This window comes from Neomonachus schauinslandi, chromosome 10 (assembly GCF_002201575.2).
Source record: "Neomonachus schauinslandi chromosome 10, ASM220157v2, whole genome shotgun sequence".
NCBI classification, from domain to species: domain Eukaryota; kingdom Metazoa; phylum Chordata; class Mammalia; order Carnivora; family Phocidae; genus Neomonachus; species Neomonachus schauinslandi.
In genome coordinates, this window is record NC_058412.1 from 109,455,900 (window position 1) to 109,468,649 (window position 12,750).

The following is a 12,750-nucleotide window of genomic DNA, read 5'->3' on the forward strand; positions in this document are numbered from 1 at the left end:
CCGCTCCCGGGGGAGCGGGAGTCGAAGGGAGGGAGCGCGGGCGGGAGGAGGGATGGCGGGAGCGGGCGGGCCCAGGGGACTGGGGGCCGGGGGAGGCGGGGGCGGGGCGGCGCGGCCGGCCGAGGGGCGGCCGGGGACGTGACATCATCGGGGGAGGAGCGGCTGGGCCCGGGCCGCCGCGGCGGGGCGGATCCTGGCGAGTCGGTCGCGGGGGTTGGGGGCTGCGGCCTGGCGGAGGCGGTGGGGGAGGAATAGGAGGGACCCGCGGGCCCTGGGAGGCCCGGGCAGGGGGCTGCGCGGCTAGGGAACCGCGCCAAAGCCGGGGGAGCGCGCCACGCCGCGCTCAGAAACCTCCGCCGCCTCCGGGTCGCCGCGGGACGGAGCTCGGGCTTCTGGCCTCACCCCCCTCTCCGGGTACCCGCCGTGCTGCCCACGCTGACACCCTGTTCCTGCGCTTGCTGCTCATTTTGACGCCTCCAAGCTTTACTCTTGAGGTTCTTTGCTCGCCACTGCGGTCCTCCTTGCATTTCAAACCCTGGTGAACCTGACCTCGGTTTAACCTCAGCCTAGGACTCGAAGCTCCCTCTCTCTCTTAGACTGGGCGCCAGACAGCTGAGCGGCGTCCCTGCACACCCCGTCCCTCGGCCCCTTCCCTGGGTCGCCTAAACCTAAAGCATTTTCGTTTCCAGACGGCGCCTTTCCGAAACCTCTTGATTTCTGATTGCGAGTTGGACACTTAGGGCTCAAGAGGTAGCATTCGGAGCCCAACGCACCTCCTCTTTCTCCCCGGCACCTTCATTTGCAGATTTCATTCCTTTTTTTTTTTTTTTTTTAGTTTCTGGCACAGAAATCATCTCAACCTTGTTCCTAGGGTCAGAGCCATTTCTACCCCTGACCTCACCCTCCAGCTTGATGTGTCCTGGCCAAGCTTTGAACAAGCCCAGAATGAGTCCAGTACCTTCCTGCAGAACAGCAGGGGGGTGGACTGCCCTGCCTGCTTCTTGCACTCTCAGATACCCCTGGAATACCACTTTCCTGCCCCAGCCAACTCCCATCCTCTGTTGGGGGGCCTCCAAGTGTGCAGTTGGTGGTCCACCCCACATTGACCTAGATGAGGGGTCCCAGGGGCACCGCTGGGCTTCCTATCACCCCAGAGGCTCCCCTACCTTCTCTCTTGACTTCTTTCCTCTTTGCCATCCTTCCTTCTCCATGTCCCCCTTCTCATCACCTACAGTGCAGGGCCTGTGGCTCTCACCCAGACTTCTCCAAGTGTCAGCTTTTGCCCCAGGTGAGATTGTCAAAGGTAGGTCCCTCGTTAAGGTGAATTCTTCTGCCAGTCTCTTTCTCCATCTCCTTATCTGACTCTAAATCTTTGCTCCTCCCATGTGGTCCCTGACCAGCAGCAACACTGCTCCCAGAACGTGGGAGCTTGTTAGAAATGCAGCATCTTAGGCTCTGCCCAGGCCTGCTGGATTAGAACCTACATTTTAACAAGATCCCAGGTACACATTACATTTGAGAAACGTTGCTTTAGAGAACCCCCCCAGCACCACCAAGCGTTCCATACTTGCTTCACCCCTCTCTACAACCTTCAAACCTACCTCTGGCTCTCGAAATTTCCAGCAGACAGCCTATCTCTTACTTAATGGAGAGGGTCCAGGGAATGGTGGCAAGATCCCACTGTGTCTCTCAGCCGTTCATGGTTTCCATCCATTCTCAGTCTCATCGCCCATTCTGTTCTCTCCTTGCACCCCCAATAAACATGTGGACTCAGGGATCTCTTGACTAAGTCCCATCTTCTGCACCTCCTGATGTTGCCCCATCTGATCTGTTCGCATCTTGGACCTCCTTTCTTCGGCTCAGACCTCCCCATTCTTAAAAGAACCCTCCCCTTGTCCCCGCCTCCTCCTCCAACATGTGCCCCTCCTGTTCCTGAGAGTCCCCAGGAGCACTCCACCAAGGATGCCTTGCCAGCCCCCAGAAAGCCACTCCCGAAGCCCTAGTGGTCTGGCTCCCTTCCAGCTCTGCCACTGTGTGCCCTTCCCTCAGGCCTCAGGCCCTCTGACTCCCTGTAGCCCTGGGCTCTCCAACCCTCCTCCTCCCACACACACCCCAGGGAGAGCCATCCTGAGGACTAGAGCTCTCTGCCTCTCTTGCCCCTGTGAGTGCCCCAGGCTGCTAGGCCTTGTTTCCGTCTTCCTTCTCCGCTCGTCCACGGCCTCAGAGGCCGTCCCGGGGACACGATCTCCTAGTGTGGGCCTCCATCCTGCTTCTCCCGGTCCTGGACATCAGCTGGTGAGCACAGAGCTGGCCTCGACTCTCGGGGACGAGGGGAGCCCCTGCCTCCATGGAGGGTCCCTGTCCTGGGCCAGGAATGAGGCTGCTTGGTCTCTGCAAACTAGCTCTTCCTCCTACCCCCCTCCTTGTCTGTCCAGGGCACCTTCTCCTGATGCCCATCAGGCTTGGGGCCAGGGGTTCATCTCTGATACTATCTCCCTGCCCCCAGCTGCCCGCCCCAATCACCCTCCATCCTCCTGCTGTCACTTGCTTAGAAACTTCCAAATGTCTCTAGTGGCTCCTCAAGTAGACATTTAGGGACTCAGTTTAGGGACGGTCTAAGCCCTTTGATGCCTGATCCACATGTCTCTTGCCAGTCTTCCCTCCATTCTCTTTCTATGCGAGTCCCTTGCCCGACGCCGAGATCTTACTCTTTCCCAAACACAGGTTGCCACTGCCACCCCCAGGCCTTTCATCTGGCTGGTCCCTCCGGGGGCGGTGCCCTCACCATTGCCCCACCTTTCTTCTCTGGGAGGCTGCAGGGCCCACATTCCTTTTCATGATGGTGGAAGGGCTTTGCTGTTGCAGATCTTCGTGGTTCTAGAAGACTCTTCCCCAAGTAGACTTGGGGTCTAGTTGCTCAGGGTTAACCTGGGGCAGAAAGGGGACTTAGTGGCACTGAGCGAATAAGGCCAGTTTGGAGGGAATCCTGACTTGTTTGGGTTTCTATTCTGTATTAACCACATGGACTAGAAAGAAACCAACCAGGATGGTGTTTGTGGCTTCCTAGGGCCTGCAGCCCCAGAGAAAGGCTTTCTGGGTTAGAGCCGCTGAACCAGGAGGGGGCAAACCCTCTGGGTGATGAGGGCATCAATTGCGCCAGCGTGTAGAAGGCCAGGGAGCAACTTCTGAGTCAGTCCTTGTGGTTGGAGCTAAGTATCTCTGCTTTAGATCCAGCAAATCTGTTTCTTGGAACTCCACGTGTGTTTTTATGTTTTGTGTGGCGGTGAGAGACTTGTGAACACTCCGTGTCATCCAGAGTGAGTGGCCTGGGCTCTTAGAGATGCAGGGGCAAGTACTGGGGCCAGCACGGAAGAAGGGCCTGAGCCTGAGACCAAGACAGCATATGTAAAGGCCAGTGGAGCTCAGTGAGTGGGTTTGCTGTACGTGCTTCAGGGTGGAAGCTTTTAGTACCTGGAGCATCGTAGGTGATGCGGAGGAACATGGCATCTTTCCTGGAGGCCTGGGCCTTAAAACAGAATTTTAAAGATTTTATTTATTTATTTGAGAGAGAGAGAGTGAGCGAGAGAGAGCGCACAAGCAGGGGGAACAGCAGAAGGAGAGGGAGAAACAGGCTCCTCACCAAGCAAGGAGCCGGATGAGGGGCTCGATGCCGGGCTCCATCTCAGGACCCTGAGATCATGACCTGAGCTGAAGGCAGATGCTTAATCGACTGAGCCACCCAGGTGCCCCCAAACCGTATTTTTAAAACCAGCAGAACTCACTCACTCTCTCTCTCTCTCTCTCCAAATGGGGATGCAACACGGGAGAAAACAGATCTAAGGTGGTGCATTAGGCAGAAGGCTCCTGGCCAGGCTGTGTGTTGGGCCATAGCGCCCCCTGGAGGTCCCAGAGTATCAGTTACTTGGATCCACTTCAAGGTCAAGGTCTCTTGATAGGTGTTAACATGTAGACAGAATAAAAATATTAAAGCATCCACTAAATACGGTTGTTCACATGTTCCATGAGGAAAACAAAAATGTCCGGGGCCATCTCAGAAGGTTTCTGGGTGGGTATGCCCCAGCTCTCAGCCTTCCTCCCTGTTGACTTCCCCTGTTGTTAGGGGAAAGACCCACACACTACAGGTGTTAGTCTCGCCTTGGGGTCCCTTCCACTCCCGAATCCAGGCTGGGTTACTCAATCTTGAATAATACACAATGGGAGTCAACAATTTGGCAGAAGAGTTGAGCTCGCATCTCCAGTTTCTAGGCTGGAAGAAAGACTGCACGTCCCCTCCATTTTCCTGATGTCCACACCCCTACCAATCACAAACCATCTCAAAGACAACCAGTCTCATCCTCACTGAGGAAGAGGAAGGAACTGTTTTACCTGGTACAGCAGTGTGTGCAGTAGGCTGGCCCCTTTGCTCACCCAGTAGCTTTCAGAGAGGGCCCGGGACCTGCAGATTTCCAAGCCAATGCTGCAGCAGCATTCAAGACTGTCCCTGGAGGGCTGCTCCTCAGCTATCCACAGGCAGTGGTGGAAAATCAGGAAGAAAAGCATGTAAATATGATATATATATATTTATTTGTGGGGCAAGATCAAATTCCTTTTTTGATGATGGTGGGACGCTCAGTGGGAAAGGAAGCCATCATGTCTGAAGTAAGGGTAGCGTGGGGGCGAGGGTGGGAGGGGCCTGTTTTTCACTTTGTTCTGGGTGAGGTGGGGAGAGGGCCTGGCAAAGGCCAGTTCTCCAGGAGGCTTAAGCTTCAGGGACCCTTATCCACACAGACCCCTTCCAAGGCCCTTTGAAAGCTCCTTGCAATGTGTTCCCATGGTTATATATAATTTTGTATTCAAAAGTTTGTCTTTTTCTTCTGAAAGAGCCATACCTCTTCTGGTTGTATGAGCTTCAGGCTCCCCTGAACCTCAATCTTGTTTGGTAGGAACCATTCAGGTAAAAGATAATAAAGACTAAACTAAGGCAGGTCAAGGGGGAATGAGAGGAACAGAAGAGGGAGATGTTTTCATGGAAAAGGGCTGTCACTTACCGACCCCGTAGCTCTTGCTGATGGCAATTTTTGTCTCTTCTTTGGTGTCCCTAGTGTTCAGAACAGTGCCTGGCACACAAATACTTGTGTAATGAATATTTGTCTGGGAGGTAGAAGTCAGGAACTCATGACTAATTAGGTATGTGGGGGTCCCACAGGGTGCCCCAAATGGATGAGCTTAGCACACCTACCACCTGTCACCCAGCCCTGCTCTGCCCTGTCACCCAGACCCACTCCTGGGGTAGAAAGCCTCAAGGCCTCTCTTTTTAAACCTTCAATGGCCAATTGGTTCGTTGGAACCAGGTCTTGGAATGCACCACATGGTGAAAAGGACTTGGGGTCTGGAGACTCAAGTAGGCAATATTATTGCCTACTTACTATAGTTAATATAATTAAATATTCTTGCCTAATTATCCTCAGCTTCATTTACTTCCTGGGTAAACCTGGGGTGCCGGGGGTCCATTGATGTGACGGTTAAATGTTTAACAACCACCTCTCAAAAAATAAACCTAATTTTCATGAGGTATATTTCCGCTACGGCACATTTCAAGCTAGTGACGTGATGTGACTGGGATGTGTGGGGAAGAGATGTGCACAGTAGGTTCTCCAGAGCAAGCTGAACCCAGCGCGCCCTGGTGCGGGCCTTGCGATAGAAGTCCCCCCTACTTGAACAAGAGTGATGGACCAAGGGGCCCCTTATTCTGGGTCAGGCTGCGTGTGGGCAGTTCTTTTTACTGGCGAGATTACTTCAGGTTGGGTGAAATGTATGTGGATGATCAGTTTGGCCCAATGCCCAACTTTTTTTTTTTTTAGTTTTTCAAAAAAATGTTGATTTTTAAAAATTATGCTATAATGCTGTAATTTCACATGTATACCTTGATGAAGTTTTTGCACATATATACCCATGTAACCCCTGCCTGGATTAAGATACAAGCCCTTGGCCACATCCTAGCAGCCTCTCTGGTACCTCCTCCCTATCATCAGTGGAGTTTTTTGTATCTGGCTTTTACTCCTCGTTAGATCTGAGAGTTTATCCATGTTGTCATGTGTAAGAATTTTCCCATTTCTGTGTAGTATTCCTAGTACTGACTTTTAATATAACTTTAACTCAATAAAAGTGTTTGTTTTCATGCTTCTCATGCCTGTTTCTGTCACTCATCTATGAAACTCTGGATTCCACAGGTTGGCCCTCCTGGCCACAGACTTAGTCCCATGATGCTCTGCTTCTCTTTGGCCCTGACTCATCCTCCACCACTTCCTCACCTCCCAAAACATCGGCCATACCCTTCTCCATAATTAGTCCACTTCCTCATATTCTCCACATTTCTTTAAATGCTTCTCTCTTCTCTAGTCTTAACTGACATCTGAATGACACTGGTTATGGACTGAATATTTATGTCCCCCTGAAATTCCTCTGCTGAAGCTCTAACCCCCAATGTGACTGTATTTGGAGACAGGGCCTGTGAGGAGGTGGTGAAGGTTAAATGACATCATGAGGATGGGGCACTAATCCCACAGGGTTGGTGCCCTTGGGAGGAGAGGAAGGGAAAGCTCTCCCCCTACCATGTGAGGACATAGTGAGAAGGTGGCCAGCTGCAAGCCAAGAAGAGAGTCCTCACCAGGAAATGAATCGGCTAGCACCTTGAGCTTGGACTTCCCAGCCTCCAGCACATAGGACCATAACTGTCTGTGACATAAGCCCCTCGGCCATGGTATTTTGTCCTGGCAGCCCGAGCAGACTGCGCTAACACCCAAGGACAGCCCTTCTCCTAAGACCCTTTCTAGCACTGACCATTTATTCTCTTTCACTGCACTACCTGTAAGTATTTGGAATTTGAACTTGCCCTACTTTCTTTTTTTTTTTTTTTAAAGATTTTATTTATTTATTTGAGACAGAGAGAATGAGATACAGAGAGCATGAGAGGGAGGAGGGTCAGAGGGAGAAGCAGACTCCCTGCCGAGCAGGGAGCCCGATGCGGGACTCGATCCAGGGACTCCAGGATCATGACCTGAGCCGAAGGCAGTCGCTTAACCAACTGAGCCACCCAGGCGCCCAGAACTTGCCCTACTTTCAAGCTAATAAGTTAACCTGTTACTGGACGTTAATGTTAACCTGTTAATGGATGCTGGCTGAAGACATACGATTCCTAGATCAGAGACAAAGAACTTTATTACTCACAGCACAGCAAGTAGCGATCATGTTTGCATCAGTTCCCTTGCCCTCCGAGTCCTACAGGGACCACACGGGGGAGCCCTCTGGGTGCTGTGCACTCAGTGGGTTTGTGTTGCATCAACATGAGACTGGGGAAGCCGCCTCTTCTGTAGAAATCAATAAGCAAGCTCTTTGTCCTTGAGGCAACCTCAAGGTTGCTTGCTGTATGCACAACCCTGAGAAATACCCCAGGCAGAGTGGTCAGGGCCCTATATTCCTGGCATGCCCAGTACAAATGTACAGTGACGCACAGGGCTGACGTGGTTTGCCTCTCCCAACAATTGGCCATGCAGATTCTTGGCTGACTTGAATATTCACATGAATATGCCACTCTATCCGCCACACTGATTAATCTGATCAACAGAGACTGGGACCAAATCCGCTCAATCTGTCTCATGTGGAATTTAATTGAGTCTATTATTTATAGAACTTGAAGCATCAAGATGAGGCCAACCTAAAGTATTGGCTTCAACCTTGCCACCTAGGGTCCCAGACTCAGTCACCAGTGAATGAGTCCCAAGGGGATCAGTAGGTCTAATTTCAGAAGGTTGGGATATAGTCTAAACCCAGGTTATAATCCATTACAATTCTCACAAGTGAGTTTTAGACTAATCTCCTGATTTTTTATGTCACTGCCAATAATTATAGGAGGTAGTAGATGGGCCAAAAAGTAATCCCCATTCCTAATGGAGAGACATTCCATGGCCCACATACAAACATATGCCTCGAAGAGTCACACGTTACTCCAGTTCAAGATTTGTGGTGAATTCTGATTTGTATCACCATTACACAGGTTTGGTTAAGCCACATGGGCAATGTCACCAAATAGGTGCAGCCTCGGTTACCATATATGAACCAAGACCACTTGGGTGACAGGCAAAATATGTGCATTTGTACCAGTCAGACTGCAACAAGGTTGTGTTGGATGGGGTGTTTGTACAAGGTCAGGGGACGGGAGGTTCCATATTCCGGAGCTGCCATTGGTGGCAAAGGGCACAACTGAATAGTCCAGGACCAGCCACGGAAGATGTGAGTCTGCTGTTTCCATAGCATGTGGACAGGACGACAAACCCAGAAGGGGTCAGGCTGCCAGCTGAAACTTAACTCGTATAAACCAGGTGATGGTTTTGCTAGGCTGCAGTGCTGGATTGGGGGGGGACAAAGAGAACGGCAGTCACCCCTCCCTCCCTGCACCTCCTGGCATCTAAGGTGCCACCAGGCCTCCATACCTGTGGGAGCAGTGTGTCCCATTTCAGTAGCAAGCACTTCACCTTTTCTCCAGTCTTTCCCTACTCACACCCTGACTGTTATCTGGCGGGGCCAGGTGTGAGTGGCACAAAATGTGCAGAGACCCCTTATATCTCCCACCTTGGCCTCTGTGGGCCAGCGTAGGGGGACTTGGCAAGCAGTGCACTCAACCAAGTGGTCATTACCTTTATGACCTAGGATCAGGTAAATCCATCAGGCGAGTCCAGGTGGCTAAACCAGAATGAAGTTTGAATCCCCCACCCCCTTCTGCCAGGCTGACAACCAGAGGCTGTAGCAGCTAGGCTGGCCTGGGGTTGATGCTGGGCGACAAAAGGAAGCACTATGCCCAGGAGTAGTCAGAATCCCAAATCTTCAGAAAAGGTCTATATAACCCATCCCTTTTGTCCTGATCATTACGGAAGAAATGGCTGAGAGATGATTCTTGCCTGGGGACAACTGTGCTCAGTGGCCACACTGTCTCACTGAGGTGTGTGGACCAAAAGGAGATAAGGGAGGTAGCTTTTGAGTTTATTTTTGAGGTGGCCATTCCAATGCCTGATAATATGGAATGCCTGCAGATGGTGGGGAGCATGGCATGGCCATCAAATACCTTGACTATTGGCTCCTTGTTGGGTGGCTTTCGCAACAAAGGGTGCATCGTTGTCAGACCGTAGATGGTGTGAAAAGCCAAAACCTGACATGGCTTAGTTACGAGGGCCACAGCGGTGTGGCCAGTCTCCTGATCAGAGTAGGGAGGAACACGATCACCTGAAAATGGACCCATAGCAGTGAGGCACCAGTGATCGTCCAGAGAGGGGGTCAAAGGTCTGAGGTAGTCAGTCATCTAGGAGCAGACAGGAGCAATGCCCCAGGCGATGTGGCTTCTTTACCGTGAGACAGCCCAACTTCTGGGGGGCATTTCAAGTTTGAGATGTAGTGGTGGCTTCTGCATCAGAAACACACAGTTCTTTACTTTGTGCGCTGTCCACAATGCTGCATGTGTTGCCATGCCTTGTGCAGTGATGGATCTAGGCAGCGGTGCCGGCTGTATGGCGAGTGCAGGCTGGGTGGGCAGCCTGAATCCAGAAGGTCGTACTAGAGAAGGGTCCTTACCATGGGCATCTCCATGAATGACCCAGGGTGTCTGATTGGCAGATCTGTTTCCACGGTTTGCAGCTCCCAAGAAAAATGTCTTTGATCTGCCAGTCTCGCCAACAGGACAGCTAGGTCATTGACAACAACACAAAACGCAGTAAACATGGGCCACATCTCATCAGGGGAAGTATCGGCTAGGGCTATCACCACTGCCTTGAGTTCTGCACATTGAGCAGAATGAACATGGCTATTTTGATTCTGCTTCGCTGGTGCGGAGGTTGAGTGTGGACATCATCAGGTGTCAGGGTAACCAAACCACCAGTGAACCAGGCAGGCACTTGGGGGGACCTTCTGTGAATTGAGGGCCACATTGAGCTAGCAGGTGATGCTTCAGGTGATGAAGTGAGGAAGGGAGTTCTCCCCAAAGGGATTGCCACCACCCTTTCATGTACAATTCAGATTATGTCCGGGACGGGCCAGCTGTGCTCCTGAATAAAGCATTTACATTTGACTGTGAAGGCCTTTTATTCTCTTCTCTTGATAGCCACTAAATCCAAGTTGACCTATCCCAAAACGAGGGACGTCAGGTGGAAAGTGACAGGACGTGTATGGGTCAGTAACAAAGTACTAGGTTCGTTAAAAAAAAAAAAAAAGAAAAAAGATGTACTTCTTGACTGTGGTCGGCTGGTGGCGCTGTTGTGCTGGAAAAATGGCCTCTGCGTAATTGCAGCCATAGAGGCTATTTTTCCCGTTCACCTTTCTCCTCTTGGAAGCCTATAGTTTGTTCCAGACAGTTCCAAGTGCTCAGGAATCACTTGTGGACAAGCAGCAGCTTCCGAATGGGCAAGTGTGCTGACAAGTAGGAGCACTCCCAGCACAAGCCTGTATAAGCATCAATACCAATTACATTTTCAGCCGTGGCACCCCCAACGCAGAACACTGAATTGGCCCAAAGGTCCCAGCTATAGGGCTGCTTTAATCTCCTGCAAACGTTGCTCAGAGCCCAGCAGTTGAAATCTGGTGATTTTTTTTACCTTATGGAAAAACAGACCAAGGAGTTTAGTGTGTGCCAATCGGAGTTGTCGCAACAGCTGCAGGAGATAGATCATGCTATTCCTTTTTTTTTTTTTTTTTAGGATTTGATTTATTTGTCAGAGAGAGAGAGCACGAGAGAGCACAAGCAGGGGGAGGGGCAGGCAGAGGGAGAGGCAAGCTCCCTGCTGAGCAAGGACTGCCCCTTCCCCCCCCCCGCCCCCCCAATGCAGGACTTGATTCCAGGACCCTGGGATCATGACCTGAGCTGAAGGCAGACACTTAACCGCCTGAGCCACCCAGGTGTCTGGAGATCATGCTATTCCAAGGCAGAGGAGTGGGAAGGTTGGGGGGTTTCTGGGGGGCAGGGGTGCGGAGGAGGGATGGAGGAGAGCAGAGAGTGCTGGAGGGCGGGGGGAGGCTAGCCCATGGGGCAGCAGTGGGGGCAGCCGGCAGGCTTTTATTTTCTCTTGGCTTCCGGCTTTAGAGTTGACATACCACTGCCCCCTCCCCTGTGTACCTCTAGTGTCAGTCCAGGGAGCACCTGAGCCTGGGGTCATTTTACCCCTGTTCCACACTGCATTCCTTAGTGTCTTCAGCCACCCCGGCTGCATCTATCCACAGGACATGGTAAGGTGGTGACATGGGTGCTTGGGTCCTATAGAGCTACAAACGTTTGAGGCCCTTCCCTCCATGAAGTTCCCAGCATACTCCACTCTCTCATCAAAGCAGCTGAGGGAAGAGAGGGATTGGGGCACACAGAGGGACAGAGCAGGTCTGTGACAGCAAGCAAAGTTTTTTGGTCACTTTGGGTTTGAATGGCCACCGGCGGGGCTCACCCAAATACATTTGTAAAGCTTTTGGTTCACCTAAAGTTCCATTTCAAACATACTGACTGATACCAGTTATTTCAGCTTTTGGAGTCCTTTGATTCAGCAGCCACATCCATATTGTTGCCCCACTGTCATAATGTCCCATCCACCTCCTGCATGGATGAGAGTAAGGGGGAACCAAAGCACCATTCCGGGGGCTTGTTTCAATCCTACCTCTCCGTGCTTTGTCTCAGTAACAGGTAGGCCACTGTGAGATCCTCACTCGAGCCCCCCTCACCCTGCCGCCCACCATTTCGGGAAGATGATTCACTAACATATGCCAGGTCCACAGGGTCCTTCCTGTTCCAGAAAGGCCATGTCTCTGTTAGCATCCCATCCTCACTGCCAAAACTGTCAGGGTCTGGAATTTGAATTTATACTGATGATCAGTGATTAATTGGCCTCTTACTGTTTCATGGAGGCTGGCCAAGATGAGACTCCTGGCCAAAGACTAAGGACTTTATTACTCTTGGCACAGCAAACAGCATAAACAGAATGTTTACATTGCCTCCCTTTCCCCCCAAGTCCCACAGGGGCAATGTGGGGGGCCTCGGTGGATGCTGTGCATGCAATAGGTTTGTGTTGCATCTGAGGACAACTGAGCCTGGGGAACCCACTTCTTTTACAGCAGAAAATAAGCAAGCCTGCTCTTTGTCCTGGAGGGAGATATTACTACATTCCTCAAAGCTGCTCTGCAAGCACAAGCCTGAGAAATGGCACAAAGAACAGTTAGGGACCTCACATTCTTGGCATACCCAGAAAGAATGTGCAGGGACACTCCAAGCTCTCCCAATAGCTCCTACCCTGTGTCCACTTCCAGGCCATGCCGGTCTCTTTTTAATTTTTTAAAAAGATTTATTTATTTATTTGAGAGAGAGAGAGGCATAGGGAGAGGGAGAGAGAGAACCTCAAGCAGACTCCCCTCCAAGCATGGAGCCCAACTCGGGGCTCCATCCCACTAGCCTGAGGTCACAACCCAAGCTGAAATCAAAAGTCGGATGCTTACCTGACTGAGCCACCCAGGCACCTCACCTGTCTCTTTTTAAAAGCCCTTCTTCTCAGTCCTGATGCCCAGACTGGTTGATGGGAGCAGAAACAAGGAAAAGAGCTCTTTAAGGATCACAGATGCAAAAGACTTAAATAGAGGTTAGCAGAGCAAATAGAGCCGTATACTTAAAGAATACTATATCATAACCAAGCCTGCTTTTCTAACATATAAGGATGGCCCAGCATTATAAAGCTC